At 38.4% G+C, this 7,363-nt stretch overlaps 1 non-coding gene across 1 annotated transcript; it reads right to left on the bottom strand.

Moving 5' to 3' along the window:
• Positions 1-5,182: 5,182 nt before the first annotated feature.
• On the bottom strand, positions 5,183-5,258 carry TRNAT-AGU (transfer RNA threonine (anticodon AGU)). The gene has a single exon. It is a non-coding gene; the product is annotated as a tRNA-Thr (tRNA).
• Positions 5,259-7,363: the final 2,105 nt, after the last annotated feature.

The raw sequence follows: 7,363 nt of genomic DNA on the forward strand, positions 1-7,363 counted from the left end.
AGATACCACATCCTCTTATGTTTAAAATACTCAATAAAATTGAAATAGAAAGAAAGTACCTCAGCATAATAAAGACCACATATGACAAACCATCAGCTAATATCATAGTACATGGTGAAAAAATAAAGGCTTTTTCTCTAAAATCAGGAAGAAGACAAGGTTGCCCACTCTCTCTACTCTTATTCAACATAGTCTGGAAGTTTTAACCAGAGCAATCAGGCAAGAAAAAGAAATGAGTCATCCATATCAGGAAACATGAAGTGAAAGTATCACTTTTTGCAGATGACATGATCCTGTATATAGAAAACCCCAAAGACTCCACCAAAAAACTGTTAGGGACAATAAACCAATACTGTAAATTTGCAGTATATAAAATTAATATACATATATCTATTGCTTTCTTATATGCCAACAATGAAACTTCAGAAAATGAACTAAAAAAATTTATTTTACAATTGCAGCAAAAAATAAAATACCTATGAATAAACTTAACAGAGTATGTGAATGAACTATATACTAAAAACTACAAAACATTATTGAGCAAAATTTAAAAAGATACAACAAAATGTAAAACATATTCCATATTCATGGATTGGAAGAGTCAACATAGTTAAAATGGCCATATTACTCAAAGCAGTATACAAATTTAATGCAATCCTATCTAAATCCTAATGTCATTTTTTAAAAACATAGAACTAAAAATAACCAGATTTGTATAAACTATAAGGTCCTTGAATAGCCAAAGTAATCCTGAGAAAAAAAGAATGAAGCCAAAGGTTTCACACCGGCTGACTTTAAATTATACTATAGAGCCACAATAATCAAAACAGAGTGGTACTGGCAGAACAACAGATATACAGAACAATGGAACTGAATCCAGACCCCAGAATTAAAACTGCATACATATTGACAAATCATCTTTGACAAAGGAGTCAAAAACACACAATAGAGAAAATAAAGTGTCTTCAATAAATGTTGCTGGGAAAATTGGAAAGCCACATGCAATAGAATAAAACTTGACTACAGTTTGTCCATCTGCACAAAAATTAATTCAATATGGATCAAAGACATAAATATAAGATCTGAAACAATAACTTACATAGAAGAAAACATAGGTACTAAGCTTGTGGACCTTTGCTGTAGAGAACAATTTATGAATTTTACCCCAAAGGCAAAGGAAGTAAAGGTAAAAATAAGTGAATGGGACTATATCAAACTGAAATGCTTCTGCACTGCAAGAGAAATTGACAACAAAACATATAGGCAGCCATTTAAATGGAAGATGATATTTGCAAACAACAGCTCTGACAAGGGGTTAATATCCAAAATATATGAAGAATTCACAGAACTCAGCAACAAACAAGCAGACAATCCAATTAAAGAATGGGAAGAGGACATGAACAGACACTTCTCCTAGGAAGAATTACAAATGGCCAACAGATAGATGAAAAGCTGCTCATCTTCACTAGTTATTCAAGAAATGCAAATCAAAACTACAATGAGATACCAGCTTACACCTGTTAGATTAGCTATTGTCCATAAGACAGTTAATAACAAGTGTTGGAGAGGCTGTGGAGAAAAAGGAACCCTCATTCACTGCTGGTAGGAATGCAAATGAGTACAACTATTATGGAAAAAATATGGTGGTTCCTCAAAAAAATTAAGAATAGAACTCTCATATGGCCTAGCATTCCTTCTACTGGGTATCTTCCCCCCAAAGTAAAAAACACTGGTATGCAAAGACTCATGTAGCCCCATGTTCATCATAGCATTATTCACAGTGGCCAAGACATGGAAACAATGAAAATGTCCCTTGATAGAGGATTAGATAAAGAAAATGTGGTATGTCGATACAATAGACTACAACTCAGCCATAAAATATCATGACAGTGATATTTACGACAACATGGATGGATCTTGAGAACATTATACTGAGTGAAATAAGTAAGTTACAAAAAGCTAAGAACTGTATATTTCACATATAGGTAGGTTAGAAAACTGAGATTCATGACATAGATAATGGTGAAGTGGTTACCATGGGGAGGGGGAATGTAGGAGAAATGATGTGGTAGAAGGGTGGTGGGAAGGGTATATAAAAGACAAATATAAAGTGAAGGAAAGTGATTTGACTTTGGGTGATGGGTATATAACATAATTAACAATTCAAATGTTATAGAAATATTTACCTGAAACCTATGTACTCTTATCGATCAATGTCACCCTGTTTAATTTAATTTTTTAAATAAAATTTTAAAAAATGCAATCAGCAAACAAATAAAGAGAATAAAAATTAGTAAAATAAGCATTTAAGAAACTAATGGTTTAATGAATACTAATGGTTCACATTTGGGCAAATGAATATAAATCTTCTGAATACCGATTGGCTCAACCCTTAATAGCTCACAACTGTGAGAATTTGGCGCCTGAAGGCAGATCAGTAGGGGCTCTATGTTTGGCCTTGGAGCCATCTTAAAAATCAAAGTCATTGCCCTGGACCCTGATCATTGTAGGTGGTTCACTTGACTGTTGATTTCCTTTTGCTCCATCGATCTCTGCAGATTGTGAGGGGATAAACTGAGTGCATAAATTACAAGATTAGTACATACCTGGACAATGGGAAGGTGAAGTAGAGAAGGCAGAAGGTAGGTTCTTCTAATAATTACCCTTAAAGTACAGCAGTATCTCAACTGGATTCCCTAGTTAGGCCAAAACTCTTGCAAAAGTGAGGGCAGAATATATGGGAGTTCATGTATTAGAGTACAACCAGCTGTACCTTGCATGGTACCAATGTTTGATCAACTGGGCCAAACACCAGCGGGTATCTACCTTTTTTCCTTTACTTGTTCTTATGTATCTCAGCAAAGGCTAGCCAACAATCATTTAAGTATACCAAGCATATTTTCCCACTGTTTTAAGGCAAGATAGCCATCTCAGCAAGAATCCAGGGCCACGAAGTGGGAACAGTGGCCGCAGACAACCTCTAGTGATTGTTAGGTAAGAATAGTCTGCATTGCTTCTGAGGCATGTTACCACCATCTTTAATAACACTTTAATGTGTTTATACCTGATGCCTAAAGCAGGTTATATTAAGATTTTTTGGCATGCAGATGTGAGGCATATGAGAAAAGTGGATCCTTGGATTGATCTGGTCAAAAGTAGGTGAAGGGGTAATTGCAAGAACAACTGAGGACCTTCTTTAGACAGAAGGGGGCACTGCAGGCTCTAACTCTAAGGCTGGTCTGTGTATACATGGGGAGCAGAGAGTTCAGAGGTTGTGGCAACTGCAGTCTGAATGATGTGGGTGGCAGGGATGAAGGAAGCAGAGAACAAAGCAGAACACCATTGTGCAAGGTGTTCTTCTTAAGAGGTAGCTTTTCCACCCTCACCTGGTAAGAAACTATAGCATGCTCTAGTAAGCAAGTTCAGCTCAGGATAAGGAAGAAACAGGTTAGCACCTTCCAGTAGCCTGTAGGGACCATGGAGGCAAAGTTAAAGTTGTTGGAGTGTTTCATTGGGAGAAAAGAGGAATTAAATAAAAGTTTAAAACCTGATTTTGGAAGAGAGTGAGAATCCAAGAATCACGACCTTAATGTACAGATTACATTTTTAACTGCATTTAATTGAAGAAGAAAAAAAGCAACAGGAGAATGAGGGCTGGAGAGAGATAAGTAGAGAAGCCAGGACAGAGATGAAGAGGGATGACAGCAAAGAATAGTGAAGATAAGAAGAGAATACTGACCAGATGACAGCAAAGAACAAGAGTGAAGAAAAGAAGAAAACACTACCCAGTAATAAGTAGCACTTCATGTATCAATGGTTCTTAAAACCCTTTCAAATCATCTGTTCCACATGCAAGTTGAGTCCAAACACATCCCAAGTCTGTCAGGTTATCCATCAGTGGCAACTAAGAGTTACTTGCCCCCTTACCTATTTCTCTTTAAAGCAAGGTTTCAGGGAAATTGAGTCAAGGACTTAAGAGTTTAGGGACCCCTAGGATCTCTCTATTAGTCATCCCACTTAGACCCATAATTAAATCTCTCTTTGTGTCTAAGTTAGAGTAGAATTTCAGGGCTTAACTTATTTTTTTCCTGCACAAATTCACAAACAAAGGCCTTAGCAATTGTGGCCTGTTTAAGTTCAAATAAAAACTTTATTTCTTCTTTGAGAAGGGAGGGGCAAGTGAGGAGAAGATGAAGAAGAGGAGGAGGAGGAGGAGAAGGAGGATAAGCCAAGGAAAACAAGCAAAATTGCTTCTCTCTGGGCAAGAGAAATGAGAGCCAGTGTTATATAAAGCAGCTCCCTTAGGCTCCATTCATATTGGCACCTGGTACGTGATACATACTAAGGAGGTAGAGAAGTTGGAGCAGTGAAGTTGCTAAGAGGGAAGGAAGTGATTACTTACAGTTTTGTGCCTTTTCTGTGCTCATCAGAGAGGGCAGTGATGGAATATGAGGATAAGGTCATCACTTCAAAGATGGAATATAAGTACCTTATCTGGAGGCTATTTGTTTTAGCTCTGGCTACTATAAAAAATAGCACAGATTGGGTGGCAAAAACAGTCATTTCTTACTTCTGGTGACTTGAAAGTCTAAAATCAAACAGTTGAACAATTTGGTTCTTCATTAGAGCTCTCTTTTGGTTTGTACATGACTGCCTTCTTGCTGTGTGCTCACATGGTGAAAAGAGAGAGTTTTGGTATCTCTTCCTTTTCTTATAAGGGCACTAATCTCATCACAGGGAACCTACCCTCATGACCTCATTTAAGCTCAATCACCTCGCAAAAGCTTCACCTCCAAATATCATCATATTGGCGGGTAGGTCTTTTTTTTTTTCTTTTTTTTTTTTTTTTCTTTCTTTTTCTTTTTTTTTTTTTTTTCATTTTTCTGAAGCTGGAAACAGGGAGAGACAGTCAGACAGACTCCCGCATGCGCCCGACCGGGATCCACCCGGCACGCCCACCAGGGGCGATGCTCTGCCCACCAGGGGGCGATGCTCTGCCCATCCTGGGCGTCGCCATGTTGCGACCAGAGCCACTCTAGCGCCTGAGGCAGAGGCCACAGAGCCATCCCCAGCGCCCAGGCCATCTTTGCTCCAATGGAGCCTCGGCTGCGGGAGGGGAGGAGAGAGACAGAGAGGAAAGCGCGGCGGAGGGGTGGGGAAGCAAATGGGCGCTTCTCCTGTGTGCCCTGGCCGGGAATCGAACCCGGGTCCTCCGCACACTAGGCCGACGCTCTACCGCTGAGCCAACCGGCCAGGGCCTGCGGGTAGGTCTTAAAATATAAATTTGGGGGGGACACGAATGTGGAATCTATACACTTCTTTATCAGTTATCATTTTAGAAGTGTAGAGATACTTTACCTAAGTTCTCATACTGCTCACTGCTAGTACCTAAGATGACTCCTCTAGGCCAATAAATTAGAAAAAACTTTTCCTTCCTCTGGGCTGCAACTTTGTACCAGGGCATATGGCTTGGTGACTACCATATTTCATCTCCCACTTGATCTTTCACCTGGAAGCCTTTAGACAGGGCTCTGTTCTGGCACTTTAAGATCACTAAGATTCCAACAAAAGGGACAGAGCTGCCTGAATGGCACTGAATGGTTTAGAATAAAAATTATGCCCCTGAAATTGTTGTGGGACCATGGCTGCCATGCCCTACCGGGTTTCGTTAATGGCTTAACACAGATTCCATCCTCTAAAGCAATGTGGGGGTTTTGAAAGGCTTTAATAAAGAATTGTGTTGCCTGACCTGTGGTGGCACAGTGGGATAAAGCGTCGACCTGGAAGTGCTGAGGTCGCCGGTTCAAAACCCTGGACTTGCCTGGTCAAGGCACATATGGGAGTTGATGCTTCCAGCTCCTCCCCCCTTCTCTCTCTCTCTCTCTCCTCTCTCTCTCTCTCTGTCTCTCCCTCTCCTCTCTAAATGAATAAAAAAATAAAAAAATTAAAAAAAAAAGAATTGTGTTTATAGGAACCTCTGTCACTATATAACTCTTTGATGGGGCTTGTTCACAATAGCCCTGAATGCTAAAATCTGGGTTACACCTTAACACAGAGGCCCATTTATGTCTCAGTTGACATTCAGACAATTATTCCCAATAGAAATTTGTTTTCTGAAACATTGAGATTTGAGTAACACATTTCTCTCTGTGCAGCTCAGCTTCTGGGAATTCAACTTACAGTGGTGCCAGCAAGTAGGCTGAATCAGAAAAGTCACACATGTTACCATAGCAGCAATGAAATATAATATACAGAGGATAATGTGGCCTTGCTGCTGGGCTGGTTATAAGCAGCTTTGAGACAAAAAAGAATAAAAACTTATTTGTACATAACACCTTATAGTTTAATATTTAGTGATATGAGGGTCTAAAAAAAAGCCCCAGGAGGAAGAAACACACTCAAACACATGCTCACACATTCAGTTATACTTACATATTAAATCTATAACATACACAAGCATTCTCACACATTTACTCAACACTCATATGTTGACACATTCACTTATTAACATACTTGTACATGCTCTTTCATTTTCATATTAACATGTCCACACATATGTACATAATGTTACATTGACACACAGACTGATACATTCACATTTACTCACACATGAACATGCCTATACACATGGATATACCTGTATATTCACTAAAACAAATCTGCCAACAAACATATACACTCACAAATTACACGTGAAAAAGTTCACATATGAAAATGTTTACATATTCATAAAAATAAACATGCTTACATGTACATGCATATTAACTCAGTCATACACAAGAACATGCTCACAGAGACACAATGACATACACTTACAAACTTAGTCACTTGCACACAAGTATGCTCATGTACACTCATACTCAAGCATTCACTTACAAACATGAATATACTGATACATACCTTCTTTCACACACAAATACACTCATTAAATCACACATTCATTCACACTTACAGGTATAGATTCAATCACTCCCACATGAAAACAACCATGCATTCAATCATACATAAAAGCATATTCTCGCATTCACTCACACATGAGCATTCTCATATTAACATGCTAATATACAGCGGCATGCTCAGATAGTAACTCATGCATTTAGAAACGTACAATCACAGGACATTATCACACATTTATTCAAACTAAGACATTAACCTTTTACCCACTTGAACATGCTCATACACACAAACCTACTCCTAAATTCATTCATACACAAACATGTTCACATATTAATTCACACATAAATGTAACCACATATTCAGCCACATATATGAACATGTTTTAACATGCACATTAGTACATTTAATATGGTTGGACTTGTCCATGTACACATGTAGCCATATTCACACATTTACTTAATGAACA

This window comes from Saccopteryx bilineata, chromosome X, assembly GCF_036850765.1.
Source record: "Saccopteryx bilineata isolate mSacBil1 chromosome X, mSacBil1_pri_phased_curated, whole genome shotgun sequence".
Classification (NCBI taxonomy): Eukaryota; Metazoa; Chordata; class Mammalia; order Chiroptera; family Emballonuridae; genus Saccopteryx; species Saccopteryx bilineata.